This window comes from Saccopteryx leptura, chromosome 4 (genome assembly GCF_036850995.1).
Source record: "Saccopteryx leptura isolate mSacLep1 chromosome 4, mSacLep1_pri_phased_curated, whole genome shotgun sequence".
Lineage (NCBI taxonomy): Eukaryota > Metazoa > Chordata > Mammalia > Chiroptera > Emballonuridae > Saccopteryx > Saccopteryx leptura.
Window position 1 is genome coordinate 130,116,432 of NC_089506.1, and position 15,603 is coordinate 130,132,034.

Sequence of the window (15,603 nt, forward strand, 5' to 3'; positions counted from 1 at the left end):
TTGAGAGCACAAAGAATATCCTCTGGGTCCCAGAAGTTAATTTCAGCTTGGTTACCACAGTTTCAACCAGGATAGAAACATGGGGGTCTCTTGTTAACTTTTTACCCTCTCTGCTCTGCAGGACAAGAGTTTATTGCTTTCTCTCAGTGAAGACGCTGCCCCTCGAAGTTTAGATTCTCCAGTGTTTCTTATGTAAGAATTTCCATGATTCAATTCCTCTTAGAAGTTAGTGCCAGGAAAAAGTTTGCCTAACTTGAAGAACAACTATAATTCTCTTACCAGATCATAAGAACTGTGTTATTTAATGTATGTCATTCTTACCTTGGCCCTGGAAAGCCCAGAGCTAAATTTAATGCTCAGCTATGGTAAATCAGGACCCTGGTAAGAGGATCTCTTACCTTCTTCTGTTATTTTAAATAACAAGTCACCCAGGGCCATTTGGAAGTAGGCAGAATTATTAATAATATTCAACATTTTTAATCAGTAGAAAATAATATATCTTTCAATTCTAGCACTATGTGAAAATAGGGTGCCTAAGAATTGGTAGTTTTATAGATACACACATTTGTGCTTCTTGTTTCCAGGAAGAAGATTGGAAGAAAAAGTAAGAGGGAAAAAATTTTCTTATAGGCAAGGTTTTCAGATTGGAGATTAGATATTTTTAGTCTGGGCCAAAAAAAAAAACCCACCCAAAAAATGTATTAGTTTCCTCAAATTCTCATCTTAGCATTGCTACTAAATCATGCTATTTTCCATATGTTATTGTAGGTACAGTTACTAGTGAAAGTAATAGTAAAACCTTACCTCTTAGAGGTTTTGAGAGCAACATTAATTCATTAGAAAAGATAAAGCTCCTGAAAACACATGTCAGGGGTTGGACGCACAGCCTGTTGTTATAAAGGGCTAAAGCACTCTTTCTCTGGGTGGTTTTATGCCTGTCATGAATACCATTAAAACAGCTAATCCTCCAAGCCTCTCTGTATTTTCTACCTCTTCCAAGAAAGTTTTGGAATCCAAGAAAATGTCTGCAGGTGACAATTTGGAGTGAATAAATATTCAATGAATTGAATTTCTCAGTTACGTTATTGAGCAGCTAAGAATGTTACAGAATTTGCATGCAACTTCTTAGCAGTAAAACATTCTCACTATATGGAGATTTCCACCTCATTTCAGAGGTAAGCTTGTTTGGATGAGGGCCAGATGGATATGTTTATGGTAGTGGTGACATAATAGGAGGAAATGAACGGAGCACCTTCTGAGGTGGAGCTTAGCCAGAGTCACATGAAGTCTAGTTTTAGAACTAGGAGCAGGAAAGCAGACTACTTCTTTGGAAGTTAGTGGCAAATTAAAACTATTGCTTCATTTATAGAAGAAAGGAAGACCAAGAGGTAGAGACTGTGGCTGGAAGATAAAAGTGGCCAATAGATTTCACTTTTTTCCAGGAGAGAGCAAATGCCCAAAGTTCTGAGTGCTTATTTCTTTCATGACTTAGTCCTAATGTATCTTGAGTGCCATGTTTCTCCTTGGTTCTATTGTCGTTGTCCTTAATAGGTGTGAGAGGAAAAAGGAAGTCCTTTCTATACATCATTGAGATTCTCTTTATCAGGAGCTCGTGGTCCTTGTTATATATGACGTGGTCCCACTGCTTTTCCATGATGTGATTCTTGAGAAAGCCCAGGTGCCTACTGGTACTTGTAATATTTGTTCTCATTTGGAGATATTTAGCTATCCCCATTCATCAGACAGACTAGCACCTTGGCAATGGGTTTTCAGTAAAAACTGACTTTTTTTTGTACTTACAGGCTTAAATTTTCACCTTTGACTTAAAAACTGTCAGTTGGAAGGGGAAACTGAAATGACATTATTGTCTATTGAAGACTTTATCCAGGCCATTTCTGTGGCCCAAAAGATGGTTTCTGTCTCACATAGATCAGAACACTGATTTTAATAGGCAGAGTCCTATTTAATCATTAGAGCCCTTCAAGATTTTGTGCACAAAATTGCCATTTTCAACCCATACTTATTAAGGAAAATGGAGTATTACAATTGTAGATGGCTCTTTTGTACAATTAGATCCATGAAATAAAAAAGCAAAATGATAATTTTAGAGACTGATTTTTCACAGGCCCCCAAGTTGGTAAACTGCAGTTTTGCTAGTTTTCCTGAAGAGATTCTCAGTTTAAATAATTTAACTTTTTTATGTGAGTCTTTTTTTTTTGTATTTTTCTGAAGTTGGAAACGGGGAGGCAGTCAGACTCCCACATGCGCCCGACCAGGATCCACCCAGCACGCCCACCAGGGGGTGATGCTCTGCCCATCTGGGGTGTTGCTCTGTTACAACCAGAGCCATTCCAGCGCCTGAGGCAGAGGCCACAGAGCCATCCTCAGTGCCCGGGCCAACTTTGCTCCAATGGAGCCTTGGCTGCGGGAGGGGAAGAGAGAGACGGAGAGGAAGGAGAGGGGGAGGGGTGGAGAAGCAGATGGGCGCTTCTCCTGTGTGCCCTGGCCGGGAATCGAACCCAGGACTCCTGCACGCCAGACCGACGCTCTACCACTGAGCCAGGGCTTTATGTGAGTTTTAAAAGACATTGATTTCCAAGTTTGTGTCTAGCACTGAAATTCTATGAACACAGTAGAAGAAAATATCAATTTCTCAAAATGGGTATGGTGGTAGTAGATTGCAGAGGTAAGTTTTTATGAAAATAAACAGGCAAATTTAATCAATCCTCCATATGTTGATAATCAGGAAATATATCAAATGTGTCTGCTACAAATGCATATTTTATTTAAATTCCAATCAGATTCATACTCAGAATAGGATACAAAGTGTTCACACATGAACAAGGTCTAGCTGGACTTCTGGTCAAGATGGCAGGATAGGTGAATGCTTTACTCACCTCCTCCCACAACCACATCAAAAATATAACTAAACTACAGATCAACCATGATTCAGAACTGCCAGATTTCAGGCCTTTCTGAATGGAAATCCTACAACTAGGGAATTAAAGAAGAAGCCACATCAAGACGGGTATGAAGAGTGGAGACCAGAAAAGGATTTGTCTCACACCCACAGATGGCAGATAAAAATTGGGTATTTCCCCCTGAGTAGCGAAGGGTCCCAGTTCTATACCAGGCTCCCCAGCCCAGGGTTCCAGTGCCAGAAAGAGAAATACCCACAACTTCTGGCTATAAAAACCAGTGGGGATTGAGGCTGAGGGAGACGGAGGCTCCTGGAGTCACGGGCAGTTCCTCTTAAGGAGCCCGCACATATATACTGCTCATAAAATTTAGAGGATATTTCAAAAATGAATATGAAGCGATAAAATAGCCCCTAAATTTTGTGAGCAGAATACTTACTGTGACTCACTCCCTCTGAGCTCCAGCACTGCGACAAGAGCTTGAAAGTCACCAGAGACATACAGGGGAGGAACTGAATTGTCCAGCATCAGGACAAGAGCTGGGGAGCAGCTTTCTCCCAGAGAGAAGTGCTAGCAGAAGCCATTGTTCTGAGCCTCCATCAATCTGGATATCACTGTTTACCACACCCTGGTGATTCCCTAAGACCTCACTCCACCCAACTTTTAGGTCCACCCAAGCTGTTTCCAGTGGCTTTTCCATACAAATGGCCTTTCTTGGCAAATGCTTTTGATTCTCCTAAAATCTCTCAAACAAGCAGCATCTGACCTCAGTAAGCCTATATCTTTCATTAAGTGGTCCCAAGCCTGGCACTAGCAGCCACAGGCCTTGGTTTCCAACTTGGCCTCTCCTGGGCACCTGTAAACCTAGCATAAGTAGCAGCCATTTTCAGTTCACTTCAAAGCTCATGCCAGATGGCCCTGGGCAGAACACGGGCAGCAGCTGACCTGGGCTTACATCTCCTGGGAGTTCTCAGAGCCAGGATACCCAGTAGACAGCTTTAGACCGTGTTGAGGCACCACCCAACCACTTCCACATGTGACACAATCAAGGAGAAAATTCAGTAGGCACCAGAGCCCTGCTGCAGTAAGACTTGGTCTATGGGGTGGGCTTCTGCATATCTGATCCTCCACAGTGGTCAGTGGTCACAGGCAGTCCTTGTAGTCTATTGGCCTAGGGGTAAATCCCTCCCATTGATATGCCAATAGCAATCAAGGCTCAACGACAACAGGAGGTTGTACACAGCCCACATGGTGAAGAGGATACACCTGGAGTGCCTAGCTTGCATTAAAGGAGAGGCTGTGCTACTGGACTCCACAGAACACCTACTACATAAGGACAGTCTACCAAGCCTGGGAGACATAGCAGTTCTACCTAATACAGGCAGTCCTCCAGTTACAAACATGATAGTTTCTGTAGGTTTGAAAATGTTTAAGTGTTTATATGTACAGGAAGGTATAAATATATAGTATGTGAAGACAAACATCTGTCTATGTTGTGTTTAATAGGTAAATGTACCTGCTTCCAGTTACATACAAATTTAACTTAAGGACAAACCTATAGAACCTAATTTGTTTATAACCCAAGGATGGCTTATACATAGAAGCAAATATAGGAAGGCTGCCAAAATGAGACGATAAAAGTCCCAAATGAAAGAACAGAACAACGCTTCAGAAAAAGAATTAATCATAATGGAAACAAACAATCTACTAGTTGCAAAGTTCAAAACACTGGTTATAAGGATGCTTAATGAACTTAAAACTTCAACAGCATAAAAAAGGACCAGTCAGAAATAAAGAATACACTAACTGAAATGAAGATGAATTTATAGGGAACCAAGAGTAGAGTAAATGAAACTAAGACTCAGTCAGTGATTTGGAATATAAGGAAACAAAACTAAGTAAATAAAACAAAACACCCAATCAGAATAGCAAAAAGAAAAAAGAATCCCCCCAAATGAGGATAGTTGTAAGGTACCCTTGTGACAACTTCAAGCATACCAACATTCGGATCATGGAGTACCAGAAGGAGAAAAGAGAGAACAAGAAATTGAAAAAAAGAAAACTTCCCTAACTTGGTGAAAAAAACAGACATACAAATCCAAGAAGCACACAGACAGTCCAAAAAAAAAGATGAGCCCAAATAGGCCCACACCAAGACACAATGTAATTAAAATGCAAAAGGTTAAAGACAATCTGAAAAGCAGTTAGTTACCTACAAGGAAGCTCCCATAAGACTGTCAGCTGATTTCTCAACAGAAACTTTGCATGCCAGAAGAGATTGGTAGAAAATATTCAGAGTGATGAATAGCAGGGGAGGAACTGAATTACCCAGCAAAGCTATCATTTAGAATCAAAGGACAGATAAAGAGCTTCCCAGACAAGAAAAATCTTAAGGAGTTTATCACCACCAAACCAGTATTACACGAAATGTTAAAGGAACTTCTTTAAAAGGAAGAAAAAAAGTTTAAAAATATGATAAAATGGCAATAAAGACATATCTATCAACAACTGATTCTAAAAAACAAATGACCAAGAACAGAAACACTCATGGACACGGAGAACATTTTGACAGTTGACAGATGGAAGGATTGATGGAAAAGGTGGAGAGATTAAGAAGTACAAATTGGCAGCTACAGAATAGTCATGGGGATGTTAAGTACAGCATAGGGATATATTCAATAATATTCCAGTAACTATGTATAGTGTCAGATGGGTGCGAGATTTATCGGGATGATTATTTAGTAAATTATGTAATCTCTAATTACTAGGGTATACACCTGAAACTAACATTATATGTCATCTACAATTGAAAAATTAATGATTAAGAAAAAGAGAAAAAGCCCTGGCTGGGTAGCTCAGTTGGTTAGTGTCCACCTGATATGTGAAAGTTGTGGGGTCCATCTCCCATCAGTGCATAAGCAAGGGTCGACCAATGAATGTATAAATAAGTGAAACAACAAATAAATGTTTCATTCTTTCTCTCTCTCTCTCCCTTCCTCTCTTTCTAAAATCAATACATAATCTTTTTTAAAAAGAAAGAAAAAAGAAAAACACTTAACCTTGTTGATGTAAGTTACACCAGGTGGGGCATCCTGTTCAGAGAACTGAGTGATTGACACAGTCAAGTAAATAGATCGCAGCATTGTATCCAGGCACAGGGTAATCCTACCTGATGGCCCAGCTGGTGGCTCATACTTATTTTCTCCCAAGGCCTCCTTGTCACTTGACCAAACATGGCAGGATCCCTTTAATTTCTTCCTCACTTATGCCTCATAGTAAATCTTTCTTGAAAATGTGGCTGAAGCCCATGATAAGAGTAGCATTCAAGATAACCCAAAGTTCCTGTTATTGCGGTTCTTTCCCCAGGCCTGCCTTTCCAGAGAACTCAGCAGGTACTTTCTTCTTGAACTACACCTTTTAGCCTCTTTTCTTCTCCATTTTCCTTCCCTTCCCATCCTTAATTTCTTGCCTTCTATTAAGTATAATTGATCTATTCTTCAGATCCAAATGATCTTATCTTGGGATACTGGCTTTGATTTTAGCCCAAATAGCAATTCATAGTTCTGAGAAAAAGAAAATAATTTTTTTGGTTGTCCATGGTTTACTGATACTGCAGTACAGCAAAGGTTCACATGGCTCCACACGGTGTACTGAAATTCATCCCAACTATAGGCTGAGTGACCCGCAGGCTGGACAGACTACCAGAGTCTAAGAGCTTCAGCATTTCCCTTTTCTGTGTGTGACAAAGACAGAGAGAGAGAGACAGAGAGAGGGACAGATAGGAACAGACAGGAAGGGAGAGAGATGAGAAGCATCAATTCTTTGTTGCGGCTCCTTAGTTGTTCATTGATTGCTTTCTTATATGTGCCTTGACTGGGGGGCTATAGCAGAGCAAGTGACCCCTTGCTCAAGCCAGCAACCTTGGGCTCAAGCCAGTGACCATGGGGTTATGTCTATGATCCCATGCTCAGGCCAGTGACCCCACGCTCAAGCTGGTGAGCCTGTGCTCAAGCTGGCAACCCTGAAATCTCGAACCTGGGTCTTCTGTGTCCCAGTCTAGCCATTGTGCCACCGTCTTAATGTCCAGATTAACTTAAATGCTCTCCTGATACAGGGCTGAGACCTCAGGAGCATAATTATCTCTCCTGTCTCTCTCCTCTTCCTGTGGCTTGATGGAAATACCCCTTATGAAACCTCTCAGAATCTGCTTCATCAGATGCCTGACATAGTCCACTATTTTACTGTGGAGCTTCTTGCTGGGGACAATGGCCATATCCTTGTGTTTTTTGGTGTGAAAGTCATTGCCCAAGTATCTGTAGTACTTCTCTATGAAGACTTCAGCCACCTTCTTCATGGTCTTGGTGTGAACATGGGGTTCCCAGTGAAAGAGGCTGAGATTTCAAACACGGAAGAAAACACACATCCTTATATAGAAGAAATGTTGTACTACAAACTTCATTTTCAATAAAGATAAGCAGGACTCCACAGTGAGAAGATGGACGAGAGCATGCCAGTTCTGGCAGGATTTCCCAAGTGGTTCTCCTGTGAATTCAATAGCACAAGGTATATATGGGTGTATATTCCCTAATTTACACATCCTAGTAGGTGCCTACTATGTTAGATATTGTGAAAAATAAAAAAGCATAAGGGTGATTCTGGAAAAAAGATGGCAGCGGAGTAGGCGGACGCACAGACGCCCAGCTCTCAACACCAAACTGGAATACAAATCAATTTAGGAAAAATCAGCATGAAAAACCAACACTGAGCTGCAAGAACAGCTCTCAAAAACCAAGGAGCAAAGAGGAAGCCACAATAATCCTGGTAAGGAGTGCCTGAATCTCCTCTGCTTACAGGAACGGAAGGGGGGGGGGGGTGAGGCTGAGAGCCCAGAGAGGATTTCACAGAGGAAAAAGAGCAGAAACTACTGCTCACAGCCACTTACCTGGCGACCAGGGAGCAAGGTCGGTTGAAAAGAACAGCTTATCTCCCAAGTGGAAAGGACAAGGAGAGGGACAGACTGTGAGGGGCTAAGGTATGCAAGAAACGAAATAAAAAAGCTGACTCATTCATGCTGGAGGCGGCCATAGCTGGGGGAGGGACTGAACCTTTCACAAAACGGAGCTGAAGTGCTTCCGGATCAGAGATCTCTGGACATCTATCCAGCTCCAATCAGCGCAACAAGACACAGCTGAAAACAAGAAGTGGGGAGGAGGGGCAGTAACTCAGGTCTCCATGGAGATCTGAGATACACCTCCCCCTACTGAAGCTGAGAAAAAACCCTGCCCCCAGTGAGATTAGTTGGTGGAAGAGACCTTCAGCGTCTCAGGTTACACCCACAGCATTCCTGGTTACAGTTTCAAGGAAGCCCCCTGCTGAGATCAGTTAACAAGACTATCACCTGTTAAGAAAACAAACAAATCAAGACTTCAAAGCTGCCCAAATCCGAAAGTGGATTACAAATAATAGCTGATACCAACCCAAGAAGACCTAGAAATAACACAACTGAAAACTTGAGGCAGACAACACAAAGCCTAGACTCAAACAACTCTACAAATAAAACACCATTATGAGAAGACAAAGGAGTGCAACCCAAATGAAACCACAAGAGACACCTTTGAGAGATGAGCTGAGTGATATGGAAATAATCAAACTTCCAGATGCGGAGTTCAAAATAATGATTGTAAGGATGCTTAGGGATCTTAGAGCAACAATGGAGGGGCAGTTTGAAAACCTAAATAAAGAAATAGCAAGTATAAAAAAGGATATTGAAATATTAAAAAAGAATCAGTCAGAGATGACAAATACAATATCAGAAATGAAGACCACAATGGAAGGAATTAAAAACAGGATGGATACAGCTGAGGATCGAATCAGCGAGTTGGAGGACAACTGGAATGAAGGCATGAAAGCAGAGAAGAAAAGAGAAAAGAGACTTAAAAAGTCAGAGGAAACACTTAGAGAGCTCTGTGACAACATGAAGAGAAATAACATCCGCATCATAGGGGTTCCTGAAGAAGAAGAAAAAGAACAAGGGATAGAGACTTTGTTCAATCATATCATAACTGAAAACTTCCCTAAATTAATGCAAGAGAAACTCTCACAAGTCCAAGAAGCACAGAGAACTCCATTAAAGAGAAACCCAAAGAAACCTACACAAAGACACACCATAATTAAAATACCAAAGCTAAGTGATAAAGAGAAAATATTAAAAGCTGCAAGAGAAAAAAAAGTTATCACCTACAAAGGAGCTCCCATAAGGATGACATCCGACTTCTTAACAGAAACACTTGAGGCCAGAAGGGAATGGCAAGAAATATTCAAAGTAATGCAGAACAAGAACCTACAACCAAGACTACTTTATCCAGCAAGGCTATCGTTTAAAATCAAAGGAGAAATAAAAAGCTTCCCAGACAAAAAACAACTCAAGGAATTCATTACAACCAAACCAATGCTGCAAGAAATGTTAAGGGGCCTGTTGTAAACAGATCAAAGTTGGAAAAGAATATAGCAAAAAAAGGAATACACCTTTAAAGAAGAAAATGGCAATAAACAACTACATATCAATAATAACCTTAAATGTAAATGGATTAAATGATCCAATCAAAAGACATAGGGTAGCTGCGTGGATAAGAAAACAGGACCCATACATATGTTGTCTACAAGAGACACACCTTAGAACAAAAGACACACACAGATTGAAGGTAAAAGGATGGAAAAAAACATTTCATGCAAACGGAAATGAAAAAAAAGCTGGGGTAGCAATACTTATATCAGACAAATTGGACTTTAAAACAAAGGATATAGTAAGAGATAAAGAAGGCCACTACATAATGATAAAGGGAGTAATCCAACAGGAAGATATAACTATTATAAATATCTATGCACCTAATATAGGAGCACCCAAATATATAAAGCAGACTTTGATGGATTTAAAGGGCGAGATCAACAGCAATACTATAATAGTAGGGGATTTCAATACCCCACTAACATCACTAGATAGAGCCTCAAGAAAGAAAATTAACAAAGAAACAGCAGACTTATTGGAAACACTAGATCAACTCGATTTAATAGACATCTTCAGATCCTTTCACCCTAAAGCAGCAGAATATACATTCTTTTCAAGTGCTCATGGTACATTCTCTAGGATAGACCACATGTTAGGGCACAAAAGTGCTCTCAACAAATTTAAGAAGACTGAAATCATATCAAGCACTTTCTCCGATCACAACGGCATGAAACTAGAAATGAATCACAGCAGAAAAGCTCAAAAATTCTCAAACACATGGAAACTAAATAGCAGGGTGTTAAATAATGAATGGATTAAGAATGAGATCAAAGAAGAAATAAAAAAATTCCTAGAAACGAATGACAATGAGCATACAACAACTCAAAATTTATGGGACACAGCGAAAGCAGTGCTGAGAGGGAAGTTCATAGCACTACAGGCACACTTTCAGAAGCTAGAAAAAGCTCAAATAAACAACTTAACCCTGCATCTAAAAGAATTAGAAAAAGAACAGCAAGTAAAGCCCAAATGTAGTCGAAGGAAGGAAATAATAAAGATCAGAGCAGAAATAAATGACATAGAGGCTAAAGAAACAATACAGAGGATCAATGAAACTAGGAGCTGGTTCTTTGAAAAGGTAAACAAGATTGATGAACCTTTAAGTAGACTCACCAAGAAAAAGAGAGAGAGGACTCAAATAAATAAAATTAGAAATGAGAGAGGAGAAATAACAACTGACACAACAGAAATACAAAATATTGTAAGAAAATACTATGAAGAACTGTATGCCAAAAAGCTAGACAACCTAGATGAAATGGACAAATTCCTTGAAACATACAATCTTCCAAAAATCAATCTGGAAGAATAAGAAAACCTAAACAGACTGATTACACCAAATGAGATCGAAACAGTTATCAAAAAACTCCCAACAAAGAAAAGTCCAGGGCCCGATGGCTTCACAATGGAATTCTACCAAATATTCAAAGAAGAACTAACTCCTATCCTTCTCAAACTATTTCAAAAAATTCAAGAGGAAGGAAGACTTCCAAGCTCCTTTCATGAGGCGAGCATAATTCTGATTCCAAAACCAGGCAAAGACAACACAAAGAAAGAAAATTATAGGCCAATATCTCTGATAAATATAGATGCTAAAATCCTCAACAAAATATTAGCAAACCGGATCCAACAATATATGGAAAAAATCATACACCACGATCAAGTGGGATTTATTCTGGGGAGGCAAGGCTGGTACAATATTCGTAAATCAATCAATGTGATTCATCACATAAACAAAAAGAAGGAGAAAAACCATATGATCATTTCAATAGATGCAGAAAAAGCATTTGATAAAATCCAGCACCCATTCATGATCAAAACTCTCAGCAAAGTGGGAATACAGGGAACATACCTCAACATGATAAAAGCCATCTATGAGAAACCCACAGCCAACATCATACTCAATGGGAAAAAATTAAAAGCAATACCCTTAAGATCAGGAACAAGGCAGGGGTGCCCCCTTTCACCACTCTTATTTAACATAGTCCTGGAAGTCCTAGCCACAGCAATCAGACAAGAAGAAGAAATAAAAGGCATTCAAGTTGGAAAAGAAGAAGTAAAACTATCATTATTTCCAGATGATATGATATTGTATATAGAAAACCCTAAAGTCTCAGTCAAAAAACTACTGGACCTGATAAACAAATTCAGCAAAGTGGCAGGATATAAAATCAATACTCAGAAATCAGAAGCATTTTTATACACCAACAATGAACAGTCAGAAAGAGAAATTAAGGAAACAATCCCCTTCACAATTACAACCAAAAAAATAAAGTACCTAGGAGTAAACTTAACCAAGGAGACTAAAGACTTGTACTCGGAAAATTACAAAGCATTGATAAAAGAAATCAAGGAAGATACAAACAAGTGGAAGCATATACCGTGCTCATGGTTAGGAAGAATAAACATCATTAAAATGTCTATATTACCCAAAGCAATCTATAAATTCAATGCAATACCAATTAAAATACCAATGACATACTTCAAAGATATAGAACACATATTCCAAAAATTTATATGGAACCAAAAGAGGACACGAATAGCCTCAGCAATCTTAAAAAAGAAGAATAAAGTGGGAGGTATCACACTTCCTGATATCAAGTTATACTACAAGGCCGTTGTACTCAAAACAGCCTGGTACTGGCATAAGAACAGGCATATAGATCAATGGAACAGAACAGAGAACCCAGAAATAAACCCACAGTTCTATGGACAACTGATATTTGACAAAGGAGGTAAGGAAATACAATGGAGTAAAGACAGCCTCTTTAACAAATGGTGTTGGGAAAATTGGACAGCTACCTGCAAAAAAATGAAACTAGATCACCAGCTTACACCACTCACAAAAATAAACTCAAAATGGATAAAAGACTTAAATGTAGGCCGTGAAACCATAAGCATCTTAGAAGAAAACATAGGCAGTAAGCTCTCTGACATCTCTCGGAGCAATATATTTGCTGATTTATCTCCACGGGGAAGTGAAATAAAAGACAGGATAAACAAATGGGACTATATCAAACTAAAAAGCTTTTGCACAGCTAAAGACAACAAGAACAGAATAAAAAGACAAACTACACAATGGGAGAACATATTTGACAATACGTCTGATAAGGGGTTAATAACCAAAATTTATAAAGAACTTGTAAAACTCAACACCAGGAAGACAAACAACCCAATCCAAAAATGGGCAAAAGAGATGAATAGACACTTCTCCAAAGAGGACATACAGATGGCCAATAGGCATATGAAAAAATGCTCAACATCACTAATCATTAGAGAAATGCAAATTAAAACCACAATGAGATATCACCTCACACCAGTCAGAATGGCGCTCATCAACAAAACAACACAGAATAAGTGCTGGCGAGGATGTGGAGAAAGGGAACCCTCCTGCACTGCTGGTGGGAATGCAGACTGGTGCAGCCACTGTGGAAAACAGTATGGAGATTCCTCAAAAATCTGAAAATCGAACTGCCTTTTGACCCAGCTATCCCACTTTTAGGAATATACCCCAAGGACACCATAGAACGGCTGGAAAAGGAGAAATGCACCCGCATTGTTTGTGGCAGCATTGTTCACAATAGCGAAGATCTGGAAACAGCCCAAGTGTCCGTCAGAGGACGAGTGGATTAAAAAGCTTTGGTACATATATACTATGGAATACTACTCAGCCATAAGAAATGATGACATCAGATCATTTACAATAACATGGATGGACCTTGACAACATTATATGGAGTGAAATAAGAAAATCAGAAAAAAAAAAAAACTAAGATGAATCCATACATAGAAGGGACATAAAAATGAGACTCAGAGACATGAACAAGAATGTGATGGCAACAGGGGCGGGAGGTTGGGGGAGGGGGGAGGGGGTGAAGAAGGAGAGAGGGGTTAGGGGAGGGGAGGGGCACAAAGAAAACCAGATAGAAGGTGACAGAAGACAATTTAACTTTGGGGGAGGGGTATACAGCACAATCAAATGTCAAAATAATCTAGAGATATTTTCTCTCAACATATGTACCCTGATTTATCAATGTCACTGCATTAAATTTAATAAAAATAAAAAAGCATAAGGCTCAACTCTATCCCTCAAAGAAATTAAAATGTAGACAAGCCATCAGTTCAAGTTACATACATATGAAATGTGTAATACACCAAATGATACATACCATCTGTGATGCCCGTCCAAGTGTCCACATCTGTGAGGGTGGACATTTTTGTTTTCTCTTTGTTCACCAATGTATCCACAGTGCTTGAACTATCACCGGCATACAGTAAGTGCTCAATAGATGTGCAGAATGAAGTACAGTGTACTTTCTAAGCACAGAAGTAAGTACAGTCTGCTCTGTTACCAGCATGTTTCTGTAATGAGAGCATAGGTAACACAGATTAGCTCATTTATGATTGATATGTAGGGAAAGGATATTAGTAAAATGGGGCAGTAGTGTTGGTTTTCCATGCAGTTGTTCTCAGCATCTCATACTTTGCACCATTGAGTACTGCTGTAAGTAAAACACAGGGCAGCATGCAGGCTGGGGAGAGTGCACCATGCTGTGCCTCACGCCCATCCACCCTGTGTTCTTCCTTTTGGATTGGTTTAACCATGAGCCCTAACTAGGTAGGGCTTACTGGGAAGGGGAGATTCCTGCCTCATTTGTACATTTTGTGCTTATCCTCCTACTCTGTACCCTCAAACAACTCTCCTTCCAATCTCCTTATCAGTTATCTCCATCTCTTTATAAAGGTGAAGTCCTACATTTATATTTACTGTAATATTTCTTAGGAATTTAACATGGCTCATAAACTCTTGCTGGTATGTTTTTTGGGAATGGTTACTGGTTTGGTTTTGTTTTTTCCCCTGTGGTGAGGTCCTGCTCTGTGAAGGGAACTTCTCTGGGCATTCAGGGGACTACAAAATATTTAAGACTTAGGTCCTACCTTCAAATAATTACAGCCTAGTTTAGGAGACTGTTCCTGTAACCCCTGTACATTAGGCCTGCAATAAGTACCTATTTGTATTAGTCTGCCATAACAAAACACACAGATCAGGTGAAAGAGCCAGATCTGGAGGCTAGAAATCATAGATCAACGCGTTGGCAGGTTTGATTTTTTATGAGGCCTCTCTCTTAGGCTTGCACGTGGCCACTTCTCACTGTGGCCTCACATGGTTTCTCCTCTGCATATGAGTGCATCCCTGGTGTTTCTCTCTCTTTTAATTTTTTATTGAATTTATTGAGGTGACATTGGTTAATAAAATGATATAGGTTTCAGGTATACAATCCTATACTACATTATATGTGTGTGTTCACCCGCCCCTGGAATGTTGCTGTTTTTGTTAGTGCTGTGCTTGTAGGGTTACATAGATTTCTAACCGTTTTCCCCATAAGCCTTGTTATTTCTATTGTATGATTTAAAACACGGAAGAAAACACACATCCTTATATAGAAGAAATGTTGTACTACAAACTTCATTTTCAATAAAGATAAGCGGGACTCCACAGTGAGAGAAGATGGACGAGAGCATGCCAGTTCTGGCAAGAGCATCAGCAACTTCCACAAGAGTACAGTATGGTACCTTCTGGGGGAGGGGCGGGTACCTGGCTGGTGAGAGCATGCAGGCTCGCTCCAAGGGTCTGGTGGTGGATGGTTTTGAATAGAAAAGTTTTTAAGTAATTCAGAATTTTCTGTGTCAAAGAGCTTCTAGAACAAGAAGTAGTCTGCCTGACGGCGGTCTAGAACCACCTGTAGACCTGTGCAGATGGACGGCAGTGCAAAGCGGGAACCCACGAGGAGGCCCCTGAAGCCATTAAGTCTCTAAATACCAAGAACCAGGAAGGTGGCAGTGGTCTTGAAAAGGACGAGGCAACTGGAAAGACCGTTAAAGTGAAGAATCAATGAGATCAGCGGCCTGACCTGTGGTGGCGCAGTGGATAAAGCGTCGACCTGGAAATGCTGAGGTCGCCAGTTCGAAACCCAGGGCTAGCCTGGTCAAGGCACATAAGGGAGTTGATGCTTCCTGCTCCTCCCCCCTTCTCTCTCTCTCTCTCTCTCTCTCTCTCTCTCTCTCTCTCTCGATCTTTCTCTCCTCTCTCTCTGTCTCTCCCTCTCTCCTTTCTAAAATAAAA

The 15,603-nt window shown here is 40.1% G+C and overlaps 1 long non-coding RNA gene and 1 pseudogene across 1 annotated transcript; both read right to left on the reverse strand.

Moving 5' to 3' along the window:
* Positions 1-6,546: 6,546 nt before the first annotated feature.
* LOC136404244 (small ribosomal subunit protein eS17 pseudogene) lies at positions 6,547-7,341 on the reverse strand (annotated as a pseudogene).
* A 25-nt stretch (positions 7,342-7,366) lies between these two features.
* Positions 7,367-15,349, reverse strand: LOC136403186 (uncharacterized). Its single transcript, XR_010751117.1, has 3 exons — positions 15,076-15,349; positions 13,649-13,841; positions 7,367-7,460 (listed from the first exon to the last, which is right to left on the reverse strand). It is a non-coding gene; the product is annotated as an uncharacterized lncRNA (long non-coding RNA).
* Positions 15,350-15,603: the final 254 nt, after the last annotated feature.